The sequence below is a fragment of the Diuraphis noxia genome, unplaced genomic scaffold, assembly GCF_037042655.1.
Source record: "Diuraphis noxia isolate RWA-SAM2 unplaced genomic scaffold, SU_Dnox_SAM2 contig0009, whole genome shotgun sequence".
Taxonomy (NCBI): Eukaryota; Metazoa; Arthropoda; class Insecta; order Hemiptera; family Aphididae; genus Diuraphis; species Diuraphis noxia.
This window is the reverse complement of record NW_028301719.1, coordinates 2,703,503-2,721,741: the sequence shown is the minus strand read 5'-3', so window position 1 is coordinate 2,721,741 and position 18,239 is coordinate 2,703,503. Positions and strand designations below refer to the sequence as shown.

Sequence of the window (18,239 nt, the reverse complement as noted above, 5' to 3'; positions counted from 1 at the left end):
GAAGAAAATTTTAAAAGCATGTGTACCCAAGTGTCTCGGAGCGAGTGTAAAATATACTTAATATATAATAAGGTTGAATAGTATAAAAATAAAGTGTAACCTCGAATATAAACAGTTTGGAAAGAGGTTTGTATTTGAATATTTCCAATAAAATATCCATTTAGCTGTCCCGTTCGAGTGACACTTGAGAAGCTTTTAGCAAAAATTGCTATGGGATTTCTTTTCAACAGACTAAAAAAAAGCATTTTCTATACTGTTATGGATTATCTACAGTGGGGATTTTCAAATCACCACCGCAGACTATTATATCGTTACATCTCATAATTAACAATACCACTATATAGGTAGGTAATTTTTTGGTATACACAATATTGTCCCAAGATGCTTTTTCTATGATCAAATAATTATAACGCACTGCATGATAACTTTATAATTTTGTAGTTGATAATAATTTCAATCGTTAATACATTATAACGAAATATTTGCATATAGAGGTATATATAGGTTACTCGGACTTTCAATGACATAAATAAATTATATATTCGGTGGGTAAACGTCGAAATTTGAAACACATCAATTTGTTGTGCCATAATATTATTATTTAAAACTTTAGATTTCATTCGATGTTAAGTACCTATATACATATAGGTTAATACATTGGGTGAATCATATAAGTATATAATATTCCTCGTTTGCATGTAATTTTGTTTAAGGAGAACAGTCTATAGTGTTAGGGCTTAAATTTTTATTTGTTTTCGCGACTATTTTAACATCGTTATATACGGGTTTAAACCTCTGCCGTCGAGATAAAATTGCTTACGCGAGATTAAGTTATGGCTTACAAAAAGCGTGTTTGTCTCCGTTGTAATATATCGTATAACGCGTGAGTCCCGCAGTAAGCCTGAACGTGATAGTGTATAAAATAATTTCCAAGAGCTTTCTTGCCTCTTGAATGTAATGTGATTATATGATTTAACCATAAATCTAACTCGATGCGAGTAGAAAAAAAAAATCACGCAAAGAATAAAATATTACGACCATTTCGTATTTTATACATTGTGAAATATTGTAGGCAATTGAAAAATGTTAAACACTAATGATTAAGTGAAGTGTTAATTCTATAGATTAATATAAATTAATTTAAATTTAAAAATATAGCTCTAATGCATGTGATAGGATATTTAAAATGTATTAATAAATAATAATGTACATGTAAAATATTATAGATAGTTGGTTAAAATAGTTATGATGGCCATTGTGTAGATAGATAATATTATTAATTATTATAATATTATATAGTGTCAAAATTAAAAACTTTTATATATATTTTTTTTAGATCAAAATGCGCGATTAAAAACACGGATTGATGTTTTTTAATTTTAATTTAATATTTATTATTTTTTCAATTTAAAAACGCAAACAAAAATAAGATTAATTTCAAGTATTTAGATTATTATACTAATCATAATTCGATTACAAAATATAATCTACACTTAATTTTATAAATGAAATAATATTATATACTCAATATTAATTAAAACTTGTTCAGTTGAAAACTACGTTACTCTAAATGGTTCACAGTGCATAAAGTCTAAATCCATTTATTTTACCGTTCAATTTCTATATAATTGATCCCGGTTCTATTACACGTATTTGCGTGTGTATAAATGTAAAGGTGCACTGCGCAAGAGCGAGAGTATAATATGAGACATATTTCTCGAAAAATTTCGTCCGTTAACAACCAATATATTATTTTGTGCGGTTGACTTTGTCAAAAAAGAAACGGTTACCTACCTATCGTATATATACTGTTTAATACAGAACTGCGGAAGAGATGGGTTGTCAATAAAATGCAAATTGACGATAAATATACATAAATTTTACTTTACATAAACACTATTTAAATTTCTCGAAGATAAAGTATTACATCGAGTATTTTTTTATTCTTTCTTTCTTTGCCATCCCCCGGGCTTGCAGTTCGCCTTCTGTGTCAAATACCGCATGAACTATTTTTGCTCCGCGTATGCGATGTTTATATACTATTCCTTTTGAGTTGACGGTTGAAAAATTCGAGTATTCCGGCCTCACAGTTTGTTATTATGGTTTTACTTTTTATTTATCATTATTTTTTTCCCTTCTAGAAATATACCGAACGTTTGTCACGCAGCAGCCAGAAAAAAATAATGCGCGACTGATATATTTTTGATACCGCACCGACTTTATGTCTACGCTTTGAGCTGTGTCTTTTACAGCTGATTATAACATTGTTAAAGTACCCCTGCCTATCACTCTATTTTCACTCTTCCTAATGGAAATATAATGTATTCGCGTGCTCAGTGGCGTAACTCAGGAATTTTCAATGGGGTTGGTATGGATGGGTCGCTGTAAATTGCGGCCCATTTTAAATTTTTTATGTAAATTGCGGTCCGGGCATATTTTGCACATACGTAAATTGCGGCCTGGCTATATTTTATATATACGTAAATTGCGGTCTGGGTATAATTTTTATTACCTACTCAAATATTTTTTATCAATAATATTAAAATTAGTATTTTCCTTCTCATTTTTCAGACTTAGGGCTGCCAATATAATTGTATCAATATTGGTATTATTGGTTATGCTGTTTTTTTTTTTTTTTTTAATTAAAAAATATATTATTAGCAATTAGCAATAATGTGTCAGTAAAATTGTGTTATTAAATAAGGTCTTCGATCAAATGCACACTGACTGCTAGTAATATATTATATGAGTGAACATATTATTATTATCTAAATCGATCATTTAAAGATTAATACTTATCTTTAAATTGTACATAATGTACATCGGAAATCGGAATATCCCAGGCCGCAATTTACGTAGTATATAACTATGACCTTTTTTGGGGGACGCAATTTACCGACTCCGGGTATGGATATGTTTTAACTAATAATTTAAATAAATAAATTGTGATAGTCATACCACACACACACACACACAGATAGAAGGGGTATTTATCGGACAATGGGGAGGATATAACCCCCAACCACCCCACCGGACACGTTACCAGATGAAAGTATTTATTTGTTTCTGTTTTTAAGAAACTATTGTTAATATGACAATACGGCAACGACAGTGTGATCACTTTTTTCGTGGTTGATATAGTATAATTGCACCAGGTAGATTATATTGTTTGTTTTCTCTGAAAATATATCTTTAGCTCATCTAATCATGACCCATACAGGTACGGGAGTTTGTAATTTGCACCAAATTAAAGATATGTAATTTGCACCACTGCAGGTAGCCAAAAATAGTGTTTGTAATTTGCACCAAAATAAATGTATGTAATTTGCACCACCATCAGGTAGTCGAAAATAGAATTTGTAATTTGCACCAAAATGATTATTTATTTGTTCGATTATCGAATATTCGATTTTGAAATATTCGATTTTTCCTCGGTATCTTCGTAGACGTCGAGACTAAATTGACACGAATAACAATAATAATTTTAATACCTAATAATAATAATACGACTTAATAACATACAATTTTTTTAACTGGCCAACTTTTTTATGTTCATCATTATACAATTTTATATAAACTCAGTATTTACATCAATATGTGTATAAGTTCAGCTATTTTATAAATAAAAACTAAGCTAAATTTATATTAGGATATAAATAAAACTTGTAGCCTGTAGGTTGTACCTACTATAGAAATACTATCGAAAAAATAATTGATTTTAATTTTGGTGCAAATTACAATTCAAAATTTCCTACTAACTGAGGATGGTGAAAATTATACATATCTTTATTTTTGTGCAAATTTTTTTTTTTAGCTTTTACATTTAGGACCATCGCTGCCTCATTCACATCTTTCCACCTATCTCTGTCTGCACTATTTTCAATCCTTATTAATTCTTCTGAGATATCCGTTTTCACTCTGTCCTCCCATCTTTGTCTTGGTCGACCCTTAGGTCTTTTACCATTTAGTTTTCCAGTGAAGATATTTTTTGCTACTTATTGGTGCAAATTATAAACGCATTTTAAAAAAAATGGTACAAATTACACATGTTGTAAATATGTTGGGTCAATTTTGGTGCAAATTGACTACAGTCACAGGTACTACCTCCTGGGTCTATTTGCACACCTTTTTAATCATTCAATACATCATATTTTTAATTAATTTATTAATTTTATTTATTGGGCCATCGGAAAAATATTTAATTTCTACTCAAGTTGGAGCCAATATATCTATAATTTCGAAAATAGTTTTAAGCCCCAAATATAATTCTAGCTATATTTTGCTTCTGTGAAAAATTTTTCGATAAACATTTGTTTGATATTTTTTTAATGACAAACTCATACAACAACGTGAATTTATTCGAATGAACTTGTGTGTACCTAGCTACGTCTACGTGTTAACTGGGACTTAAATGCATCTCTACATCGTACCCATATAATAGACTACTTCCTATTAATATCACCGTCACTGTAACAGCCTTGCATTGGGGGTAAATGGGACCAGATTTTTTTTCTTAACTGGTCGCACTTTTTACTATTACTATTATTATTATTTAATCACATTACCGGGGAGCCGAGAACTGCCGGTTTTTATGCGTGGGCAATAAATCGACGGACCGGAAGAATCGCGCAAACCGACGGCGTTGGGGGATGGCAGGTGGGCAGAGGGGGTGGGCTTTTAATCGGATTAACACATCTTTCACCAGTATACGGGATTAGCTAAAAAGGGATTGCAACCCCCCTTATCCCCCTTACACCCACCTTTAGCAGTCAGTGGGACGGGTATGAACTAGTGAGCAGCCCATGATGTTGATGCATTGGCCGTGACCACATGTTCGGTTTTTAACGCGATTGCCTATCCGCCGAAACGCAATCTCGCTTATCACTCGTCCTGCCACAATTGTTGTTTCCAGAAAATTAAACTCGCGGTCGATCGCGAATGCGCATAAATTTACTAGAAAAAATGCGTGTATATAAGTATTAAAGTATATAGTGCATATATATATATATGTGTGTGTGTTTATATGTACTCGTAATATCAAATTTGATCAACTAGGTACTCGAGACGCAATAAGACGGAATGAAATGGATTTTAGGCGGTTCTGCGAGGTATATAATACTTGTGTTTACCAGATGTGTACTATTTTTCCGGTTTCCGAAGACTTAACTGATGAGCCTATAACACTTTAATTCAACAAAAAACGTTGCAGTTTGAAGTTTGGGGCAATTAATGTCACTCAAAATTAAATTACTAATTTGGTTTACATAGCCAACTGTATATATGTTACGTCCCAAATTCCTAAATGAAATGCGTATGTATATACTAGTATATTATATACAGGTATCCAGTGGCGAAATAGACATGGTCTTTGAGAAGCATTTAGGGCGGTGGGTCAGTGTAGGTTCTGCTTATAGATACACGTCTTATTATTGTCATACACATAAATTTGGTGAAAAATCTGGAAGAAGGCAATAGAGGTATCAATTATTAACACGTATACATATACTTGATATACTTTATTATACTTAGTTAGGTAATGAAATAATTTGTGGAGGCTTTAAGAGTTTTTAAAGAGCTAAGCCCCTCTATTCCTGCAGCCCTCTCCAATATACGCCTATTCGTATATTGTATAGTCGAAATGCACATCAAACCATTATGAGACGTCATGGCGCGTGAGTGGTGTATGCCACACACACTGCAGTACCTATACTGATATACATACACTGCAAGTAGCATACGTATACACCTGTAGTACACTATTTCCGTCTGGGGTCGTCTGACTGACCCCTTTTTCTTCACCCGAATCCCCCCCCCCCCATCAACGGTATTCCGTGGTGCTCACCACCTCCGACACTCTCCGCGGAAGAGACGGTATCTCCGAGGCGGTGGTGAACGAAAGATTAACACCAGGATACCAATAATATATTATTATACAATAATATTATGTACCTATATACAGACAAAAGACCATTGGTGTTTATTATTGTCGTTTCTTCTAACGCTGCTTATACTTATAATAGTCAATGCGCGCGTTATTATTGTATGCGCAATTTGTCGTGTCGGAGATATCCGACGCGTGATAAGGAATACTCATATAATGTAGGTAGGTACGCATTATAATACTCACCTTAGGCCTGCTACCTATACGATGATAATAATAATAATGGGCCGCCGTCACCGGTTCGGGTGGCTTTTCTTTTTTTCATTATTGTTACTACAACCGCGCTGGCTACCGCCCACCAATAATACTCACATACACACACACACACACACACACTGGTGTGTAGAATATACGTTGCTCAACACGAACGGATGACAAGGGTTTTCATTTGAATAATATAAGCTGCGACACGTTTGGTTTCTTTTTTTTATTCGAGCATTGTTGTTTTCGTCGTGTGCATTTATAAAATGCTGTGTGTGTTCTGACCTTTGGTTGCGGTCGTATTCAAATTTTTCGTGGTCCTTTTGTACACACACACACAAAGTCGCGTAAACATAACACAGTTACACAGGTTTATTATATATATAGATGTATACAATACATACACGCATAACAATACCTACATGTGTGTTCGAAAACAAACGCAACCGATTCGTATTGTGTTTCAGTGATTGTATATACACCAATGTCGTGTGAGTGTGTGTCTGTCTGTTTACAATGGGTGTAAAAAGTTATAAATATTATGTCGGTTAAAACGCGCGGCAGGACCCCAGACGGTGCGAGGTTACCTCTTTTTATATTATGTGGTTACCGTGATTTCAGATCGCATCTCTTTCTCTTCGGATACAACGAGCCGATAAGTTATCGTCGCCCGGCGCCGCCGCCGCTCTGTTTGATTTCCAAGAATTTTCATTCATTTGCAGTTAGATCTACGACGCATTCAAAACCGTAATACGAAGTATTCCGATACGATTGATTCGTGTTACGAATAATACGTCACTGCTATCATATTATTATTTAAATACAAATCTAAACTATATAAAAAAAAATTATTAAAATATGTGTATAGGTACCTACTTAAAATGCAATAATAACGATATTGTATAATGATATAAAATATCATCGCACCGTCGCCTGTCGGAAAGGTCGTGTTGTGGCAATTTATTCAGTTAATATTATATTCAGAAAATAGGACCATAATAGATATAGGACGTATCGATTGTGTGTGCTCGACAACTCTGAACTGTTATTCTAAGCGTATTGCGTTACAAAAATTGACGCACCTATTGTTTAAAATATGCACTACACATATTTTTAAAATGTAATAAAATTAAATGGAAATTTAAAAAAAAAACACAACTGTGCTATACATATTATACAGTAATATTTATGACGAGGTTAATATAAGAAATGCGATTAATGCGTTTACCGAGGGTCGGATGACTTTAGATTCGAAAACAGTGATAAATAATTTCGTTCGAAAAATATTAATCCGGACGGTTTACGCGCATAAAAAAAAAACTTATCGAATTTGATAAAAGTGCTTGATTAGTTTTTGGCAAATTTTCCACAAGAAGCTACTTCACTCGAACACGATTATTCTATAACTCCCAATGCGTGTATAGATTAGAAGTGGAACAGGAAACTTTTTGACTGTTTCGAAAAGTATGTTCCGCGAATAAAACAATATAAAACCAAAAACCATAATAATTGTAGTTTCCTCTCATCACTCGAAAATCGAAGAATACATCAATACGCTTATTGTTAACAGAGCATTATTGAATATATTATATCACCCACTGAAAATTGATACAATATAGTAGGTATACTACAGTTGACAATCGATAGCACGAACTTTTATAATTTGAACATTTCGCGGTAACTCCAAAACAAAAAATATTAAAAGATTTACCCGGAGAGGTACACGTGTGTTTTTCAAAATTATTGTTAAAAGTTCAAAATAGGAACTGAACTATCCATCCTCATAATATGTTCATATAAAATGCCATTTTTATATACACACAGTTTTATCCCAGCCTACCATGTACATAATTTTATATAATATACAGTAAATGGTTTGTTCATATAATAGTGAATAAGTTAATTAAAAACGATATAACCATCTCCAGAAACGATGTCCAATACTTTTATTCGAATCAACGAGAAAAACGAAAAAAATAAAATTAGGATAGACTATGGACAAACAAAAACATGCCGTTTTCGACAAAATTGATTTTGTTTTTTTGCAACAATTCACAAATAAATGATAACTATAACGACGTGAATTTTTTACCGAGTATTAATTCTATAGTATTTTCCAGACTGATAATTATACGTTGGTATAATTTTCAACTATTGAAATGATTTTTGCTAATTTTGTGCTATTCATAAATATTTGATTTTTTTATTTATGCATGATACAATTTTTGAGCATTTCTAATAATATCGTTCAAGTCCATATTTTTGCAAAATTTCATTAAAACCGTGAGAAATTGCAAATTAATTTGTAATTGAAAATTCATGATATTTTTATTGTCAACATTAAAATTTGTAAGAGTTAAAATCGTTACCTATACGCACTATATAGTAGGTTCAACAATTTAAGAAAATGCCCTACCTAACCGCTTGTGTTGGTGTTGTCGTTCCAACGCAACATAGGTATATGTGTCACATCCACTTAGTGTAATCGTGTTTTTCGAACTACGATCATATCGTGTAAGTCAAATTTTAGTTCATGAAATGGACATATTATATTTTATCCATTTCATGAAATGAAAACTCTTTTTTTGCACTTTGTGTAATATTTTAAATTAATTACATCAATAGGTAACTTTTCGTGAAATTGAAATTTTTAAATACTACATATTATATTAAACTCTTATTTTTTATGAAAAAATACAATCAGAGTATTATAATATAGCAACTATATATATAATATAATTACCTTTATATTATAACTTTTCTTGAAATCGAAATCTTTAAATACTAAAATATTATATTAATAAACTATGATTTGTTATGAAAAAATAAAATCAGTTTAAATTAAGTTTGCTTTTTAATCTATTACATTATTATAATTATTCATAAATATAATAAAAATAAATTATAAATTATATAAATATAAATTCACATTGGCGTTTACAACTTTACAAGTAGGTAGGTACAACTTAAAAAACCTTGTCCCCCAGAAATATGAGAAACTGTTTCACGTAATGTGAGTTCTTTATCATTATTAACTTCAATAATTTAAAAAAAAATTAATTTCGCGGGTTTCAAACTTGCTGAATTGTACCACCCTTTTACTAAACCATATTGAGTTCTGAGTAGGTGAATTTTAGGTTTGTGCTGATTAACAATAACTGCAATTACATTGGCGGGATCTGAAGGTCCTCGATCTACTTTAGGTACTGTTATTAAGACGCAATCACCAATTTGTAAATCAGGAATCCTGGTTTGGCTGACCTAAAAACAATGATATTGCAATGATTTTAAACAAAAAATATATTAAATAGGTACAATCATTCATTTCATGAACTAAAATTTGACTTTCACGATATGATCGTAGTTCATGAAATGGATATCAATTTTATGAAAAAATATGATTACACTAAGTGGATGCGACATATGCACACTTTACTTTTTGCAGAATTTTATACCTATAAAAACTTACAATTTCGAATTTAATCGTAAACTGTAATTGTATACGACGTATTATTTTTCTGTATTGTTTAGTCAGCCGTTGGTGGTTTACAAGGCCGTAACTAGAAAAAAATTTCGGCGGGGGGGTCCAACATTTTTTAAAATATAGATACTAAACACTTTTCATTTTTACAATTATGTATTCTTTGATACAATTTATACAATTTATAGTTATAACTAATTATATTCACTGCTAAAATGTTTCTACTTATTTCGGTGGGTGGGGGTCTGGACCCCCCCCCGTTACGGCCATGGTGGTTTAGTTCATTTTTATAAAACAATTCGTTTATTAAACCTAACCACAGAAAAGTTATCAACCAACAAATATAACCACCTACAAAATCGATCATCTATGTATAAAATGTACTAATATGATATATCATAATATACTTATGTATTATTATTATTGAGTTTACGTTTATAATTTTTTAATAATTTAACAACATATTAACATAATATAATATAATATACCTATAGTCGTCTTTGAGCCTTTGAGTGCATATAGGTAGGTACAGGATGATGTCTCGCGATGATCTGACATATAGAATAACTTTTATTTTGTTCAATATTAAACAAAACATTTTTTTCTATTTAATTCATAGACACCTGCAATACATTTGTAGTATAATTTTTTTTTTCATTCTGAAAATAAAAAAAGCGGGTAAGTCGTGTATGTCGCTCTGCTGTACAGTAGGTTACAAGTGGGTTACTGTAATGGATGGAATTAAATTTGAATCCAATGATATTATATCATTGTATACAAAAAACGATTCTGAGCGAAGACGGTTTATCTGTCTAGGATATATTATAGATTATTAAAAATTTTCAAATTTTAGATTTAAAAAGAAAATTTTTTATGAATTTCTAGCTTAAAATAATTTCTGTATTTTCGTGATTTTTACATAATATGTTGTCAAAACTCAAACTTTGAATGCTTAAAAAAAAAATTGTGACTATGTATTCCTTTTATTTTGCAACTGCTATTGTAAAAATATGTTAGGAGCCTTTTATTAAATTTTCAAATCTTAGAATTAAAAAGGAAAACTTTTATGAATTTCTATCTAAGATAATTTGAAAATTGCCGTAATTTTTACGTATTAAGTCAAAATTTGAACTTTAAATGCTTATAAAAAAAAATCGTGCCTACGAATTTTTAATATTTTTTAACTTCTATTGTTACAATGTGTTAGAAGCCTTGTATTAAATTTTCCAGCTTTTCTACCGAACAAATACATTTTTATCGATATTTATAGAAAAAAAAACTAAAAAAGTTGAAAAATTAAAATGTCAGTAAACAGCTCAAAACAAGTAAATATTTTGAAAATTTTATCAAATATATAAAACGCCTATATAAACATTCAGTCAAAATTTCAAGTATCTGCGGTAATTTGTTTTAGAGTTACACCAAAATAAGGAAATCGCTAAAAGTGAAAATCCAATGTTGTAAAAATTTAAATTTCAAATGCTCATAAAAATTTAATTTGAATTTCCGGTAGAATTTTTATTTGTGATAAAGATTGAAAAACTTGTAAGGAATCTTGTATTAAATTTTTAAATCTTAGATTTAAAAAGAAAATTTTTTATGAATTTCTAGCTTAAAATAATTTGTGAATTTTCGTGATTTTTACGTATTTTGTCAAAATTCAAACTTTGAATGCTTATAAAAAAAAATTGTTACGATGAATTTCTTTTATTTTTCAACTGCTATTGTAACAATATGCTAAGAGCCTTGTATTAAATTTTCAAGCTTTTCTGCCTAACAAATAAATTTTTATCGATATTAATTTTAAAAAAAACTAACAATGATCGAAAATTTGAAATGCCTATGAATAGTTCAACTTAAGTCTAAATTTTTTGAAAATTGCATGGTGGATAGAATATACTTATATAAACATTAGGTGAAAATTTCATGTATCTATGGTCATTTGTTTTAAAGTTACATCAAAAACCAAAATCGATTTTGTCGAAAAATGAGTGTGCGTAAAATTTCCCTTAATTTTTAGTTTGTTTTTCTCAATTATTTAGAAAAGTATTAAGAATTTTTTACTTTTGACCCCCCAAAGTACTAACTAGATTCACTTTCTGATCGAACGAGGTACTGAAGTCAAAAATCGAAGCATTTTTACTGCCTCAAAACGTGATGACAGACACAAAAAAAAAAAAAAACACACATCATGGTAAAATCAATACATTCATCGCTCCGCTCAGAATCTAAAATTGATAAAAAATGTTTTTGATATTTTCGAAATAGTCGATTTGTGAATCTGATTATAAGACCAATTTTGGTGGTAAAAAGATTTATCTAAGTCAAGTAGTTTATTTTTGAGAATATTTTAAAATTCAATATTTTCTTCGTCAAATTATAATTTGGAACTTAATAACTTTTTTAAAAATATGATTTTTAAAAATTTGCTAGTACCTACGAGGATATTTCTTAAAATTAATTACTTATCTCACGTAATATTAACAATTTTTTATGATACGTTTAATTAGCATAATTTTTTTTTTTTGTCGGATCTTTCTAAGACACCCTGATAACATGTCATATATTGTATATCATACACATCATATACGTATACATATACATATAAGAGGGATCATGCGACGGAACCCGCAGCCACTACGAACCGGTGGAGTGGGGTGGCGCTCGTATGTGATTGTGGTGGGGGGGGGGGGGGGTGCGGGACTGCCGCGACACCGCACGAGTGACATATAGAAAGCGTCGACGCGTCTTTTTGTCCGCGTTAATTACACGTCCGCGGCAATGTTTCTTCATGAACGCTTCCGCGTCTGCAATTAACCGCCGCCACCGTTATTGTACTGCGTGTGCGTGTGTTTGTGTGTGTGTGTGTGTGTGTGTGTGTGCGTGCACGGTATTCATAGACGGCGGCGACGACCCTTTCTAGGTGTATATAATTTCGTCGGGCGAATGCAAATCAGCGATGCCAAACACACACGGGAATTGACGGTGGTGCGTGCGAGGCGGCGCGGTATTTTGCGGTTTGATGAACTTCAATACAGCGGCGGCGGCGCTGCACTATGTATACACAGTACACACGTCCCTCGACTCACCCAGCCCACACAACCGCACACAATTCATCCCTCGGTTTACCTCCACCGCCATAGAACCGTTCGCTATTAATACATATATATATACATATATTATTATACGCGCATACACACGGCGCGACGTGCAGCAGCAGCATTTTATAAATATATACATCACCGCAGAATCTCTCGCGCATCGTCTGCGCAGTGATTTGCTAAATACCTACTACCCTTCGCCGACACAAGGTTCATCATATATATATATATATATATATATATATATAGGTACCATATACCATATACGTGGTATATCATCACGAGTTTGGCTGCAGGCAGAAATTATATAAATACTATAATATGTACTATACTGCTGCACGGCGTCGGCGAGTTTTCCCACACGCGGAATTAACCTACAACGCGGAGTTCATCGGAAAAGCGAATATATAGCACACAAACTTATCGACTCGGGCGGTGTCTGCGCACCCGCTGCGAAATCGGGTATGTATGTCGTATATGGCGTGATGATATTAAGGTGAAACCGTGTATATCGCAATGTGCATACCTATGTACGCAGTGCGACGTGCCGCTTATGGTCGACGGGAGAAACTTCCGACCATCGCCTCGGAGGAATCGAATTAATTATTATACTATATCATATCCGTTCGTGTGTCTATATGTTATGATGCCTGTAGTTATATAGTGTTATATTATACAGCACCATTGTCGTCGCGTCTGCACACTGTAATATAAATTTGAAATTTTTTAACATTTTTACATCACAAGACATCGTGGTAATAGATTTTAATAGTTTTTGAAATTAACAGAGTACAATAACAAATTTTACACCGCAAATATTGTGTTTCACGTTTTATAAAAATTATAGGTAATATTAAATTATGCAAAATAAATTTTATTTAAAAATTTACAATAATAAGTAAGTCAGATGAGCTGATAGTTTAAATCGTCGTAGGGACAACCACGCCTTTAGTGTCTGCGACAATTTTTCAAAATATTTATCATATCAAAACTGTCCTCCACGCGCCCGAAAAACAAACTTTCGACGATTGAATTATTCCAATAAAGTACCGTCATAGATTTCTGTCTCTATAGACGCAGCGGGGGCATAATTAAGGATGATAGATCCCCCCCCCCCCCGAGCCTTTTAATATTCACGGGTATCGCTCATTGCTGTACTTGAAAATTCACTGTTTTGTGTGCAAAATAAATTCTAACCCCCTCCTCCACCACCAGGCACCTCTAACCTAATTAAGCCACTACATGTCGGCGGTATATTATATTATTGCGTAGTTGCCAACAGGTAGACGCCCCTGTCGACATCATGCCACATCAGACAGGATTGGCCAGCTAGTGTAAGTTTCACCTACATTATAAGTACACGACGATACACTATAATATTACACTTAAGGTATACACTATTATATACTCTGTAGTAACTCTGTACCACCTGATGATTGTATTTTATCAATTAGAAGACCATAATATTATATGTATATTGTACCTGTTGCAGAGTCATAGTTTTTAAATTTTAAAAATTAATTTGTTTCGCTGTTTTTTTCAGACGACGCGTTTTCGACGATCGTCTCCGCGTGAATCGTCAGAATAATGTCAAGATGTTATCATAATAAATATATAATTCCGTGTTATCGGTTGGATGTTAATACTTATTTTTATTATGTAATTACTCGTAATATGTCATATCCGATGAGAGCTGTCTACCATATTTTTTCAGCTGCGGCTTTGGAACAATTTTAACGTACCTATATTATACTGCAATAATTAGTGTGCGGTCGTTCGTGCAGCGATGGCCGAAACCCGTAACCGTGTTCGTGGCTTAAAAACGACAAGAATTACGCATCGTCTCTCATCGTATACTTTATGACCGCGGGAAATGTTTAAAAAATGATTATCATATATTATACACTGACGACTGCAGCGGTACCGACCTTGGATCAGAGGGCCCCGTATACGGTTTCCGGACGGATAACACAATAATAATACTTGAGAGGACGCTGCACACATAATATATATTTTGTTGTCTCCATCCGCCTTACAAGTGCGTAACACACCTAATAAATTTACGGTTAACAGATCACATCTGATTCCGTTAGCTTAAAAATCAGAGTAAATTCACCCGTGTTATGTAAATCGAAGGTAAGAACATGGCATCTATGTTTGTGTGTGGGTTTTTTACGATGACTATTATTTAGTTTTAAGAGAGTTATACGAACGTTTTTAATTTACGCTTTTTATACAGGTACGCCTAGGTAATTGGATGCAAAATTGAACGCTTTTGTAAAAAAAAAACCACGTACAAACACAGATAATGTTCTTGACATCGAGTTTCACATTAGGCTGGTTCACTCTAATTTTTAAACTAACGGAGCTAAACGTGATCTGCTGATAGAAGATTTGCCATGTTATGCACTTGTAAGACGGAGACAACAATAATGATTGTGTAGCGTCATCTTAATGGCCGGAATACCTATATCATATAACAGACGGAAACATAAATATTTTACCGGAAGTCCAAGAAGAATAGTTCTTGAAAAAAAAATAGGTAGCACTAAATGGAATGCACGAAACAAAAAAAAGAAAACAATACACATGGATTCACTTATAATATATACCTGTATGTACTCGTAACTGAATACAGTTGAAACCACATTTTTTCGGTAAAAAGTTGTAAGATTCACGTTATTGTAAAAGCATGCACCTGAAACATTTTTATTTATTTTATAACGAGTACAATAAAACAATATCGATGTAATTATTTTATTTTTCAATTACAATTGAGTTGTTTACATGCAATTATTGAACCATATAGGATTTTATGTTTCTCTATAGTAAAGTAAAAGTAAAATTATATAGTTTATTTACGATATTATTCAGGTTCAGGTCCAAGTGAATCATACAAAAATTGTTGAGACTTAAAGGAGTTTAGGCCCTTTAGTGGGCGTATGTTGAACTGTTGTCTCGTACCATGTGAGTAGCTCTAATAATTCTCAATAAAAACTTATTGTTATATTATTATTGTGCACAGATTCTATAAAAGTATATTGGATTGTATATATAATGTTCAATTCGAAAAGGCAACCGCCGTTTCATCAGCTTAAAACGCGCTATCACAATATTGGTTTAAAAAAAAAAAAAAGAATCAGACGAGTATTATTTTCTTCCGCGATAAAGTCAATCTCTTAAATGTCTGTAATGATTGCTGAAACTCTGTACACACCGCGAGAGAATTAACCGACTGGTCGGAGTAGAAGTTAAGTTAATGGACTCCTAAGCAATCCATTAGCTAATAACATTAGTAATTTGCAAGTCATTGCGTGGTGGTTTTCGTTTTATTCTACAATTTATATATATTATATTACAAACACACACACACACACGCACACGCAAACATATATATCCTTCTAAATAAATAGAAGTCATAAAATACAAACAATATTTTATTGACTATCGGTTGTTGGTGCGTATGATGTTGACAGACGATAAAACAGTTAAATGCACTGATCACTCAGAGTGCTGCTGCAGATGCATTATTTTACATTTTAGTAACGATTTATCGTGTACAATGTACATGTACAATATATACGCACTTACATCATATAGGTTATAGTGCATATACAGGGTGATTTTCTAAGAATGCTCATTGAGCATGTACTAAAATTCAGATTTTTAGGATATTTTTAAATTCACTGTAAGACCATTTTTCGAATCATTGACATTGTTTGTACAATTTAATGATAACCCTGCAGTGACAGTACAAACTTCAGTTTTTCAACTAGGAACTTCCTGTTTTTATTTTTATTAATAAACAGATATTTTTTTTTAGAGAGAATTTTGACGTAACTTAATCAATATTCAAGCTAGCAGTTTTTGAATAATGTAATTTTTTATTTTAATGATAATATGTCTATGGTAATGGCTTAGGTGATTTGAAAAACTTATTAATTACTATTGATTTATCAATATAAATAATTCGTAAAAAAGATCCAAGTATGATAAATACTACATCTAACATTACATATAGTTTTTATTTTTATAAAACCATTTTTACCTAACGTATATATAACTATATATTAATAAACATTTTACTAACTAACAAACTACTTATAGGATTTTGTTTTAAATACATCAATTATCCATTAAATAATTTTCAGTAAAAAAGAAGGATCATTGTTTTAAAAATAGAAGTTGATATCGCCTTAGGATACTCCTTAAGTAGTACAAAAAATATCATACATTTGAAAACATAGTCTTTAAGTATTCTTAACAATTTTTAAAATCAGAATTTGAATAAGTACCTATACCTACTATTAAAGGAAAAAATGGGGAGTGAGCATGCTCAAAAAATCACCCTGTACATAAAAGTATTATAGTTGTATTTTTTTTACCGAATAAAGTACCTATAGTAACACTAATGAGTAGATACATGCAAAAATTGAATTTTATATTAAATTATCAACAAAAAAAATTAACCAATAGACTCGATTGACCTAATTGCATGGCTATATACCTACATAGTTCGTAAGTCAATAAATAATAAATATAATTTAAAAAAAAAATAACGATCGCGTGTAACGTTGAATTGTTTAACATATTATTTATCGATTATTTTTTTGTTTTCGTTTTTAACAAATCTAATACGATATCTTAAATGATTTAAAAATAAAATCCAATCGATGTCGTACATTGAATAATAACTTTCAATTATTGTAAAATTAAGATTAAATAAAAATAAAATTATTCTGTTAAAAATGTATAATTTTTTTTTTCTTTCTAGCTACAAAATTGTATGTTATAATAAATTAAACAATATATAATACTGCAGTTAAAATGTATATAATTTAAGAAAACATGGTATATAGACGCCAGATGTTTTATTTATATTAAAATATCATTTTATCCACAGTTTTTAAGTTGAAATGAGATATTCGGTGTGTATCCGTATAGTAAAATAAAAAAATGTCATGTTTTTAATATATTATCACGAAAATGTAAGAAACTATAAATGATAAATATTTGTTACTCGGTCAAAGAATCGGCTAATATAGTTATTATATAATATTCCTGAAAAACCATAATAACTATTATACAATATTTCAATGTTAAGAAAAGATAATAAATTATTATACACAATTGAAACATTACCCATACGTTATCAGAAGAAATCATTTAACTCTGTTATTTTTAATATTTCAGTGAATCGACATGTTACCAAATTTACACGATGTGATAATATCATCCGCAACAAAATGTAAGTCAAATGTATTCATATACATTATATTTGATAGTTATGACAAAAAACTGAAAAAAAGAAAAAGAGAAAAAAAAATAAATAATAAATAACAGTTTCACTTATTATTAGTAGTATAATAGTAGCTATGTAATTTCTAATAAGTATAAATATTATATTATGCACATTATTAATCAGAAACCGCTCAGTTATGCAGAAAATTTGACTCCAAAACAAAAACTATTAGAAAACGTTTAATAACAAAACACTTCGTCCTAACCGTCTCGA

General features: G+C 31.3%; 1 protein-coding gene and 1 long non-coding RNA gene across 2 annotated transcripts in view; one reads left to right on the top strand and one right to left on the bottom strand.

Moving 5' to 3' along the window:
* Positions 1-18,239, bottom strand: part of LOC149054254 (uncharacterized) — a 229,629-nt gene that overhangs the window by 62,193 nt on the left and 149,197 nt on the right. The window lies entirely within an intron of this gene.
* LOC149054257 (uncharacterized) overlaps positions 1-18,239 on the top strand; it is a 30,258-nt gene that overhangs the window by 10,223 nt on the left and 1,796 nt on the right. The gene's annotated exons all lie outside the window — the stretch shown is intronic.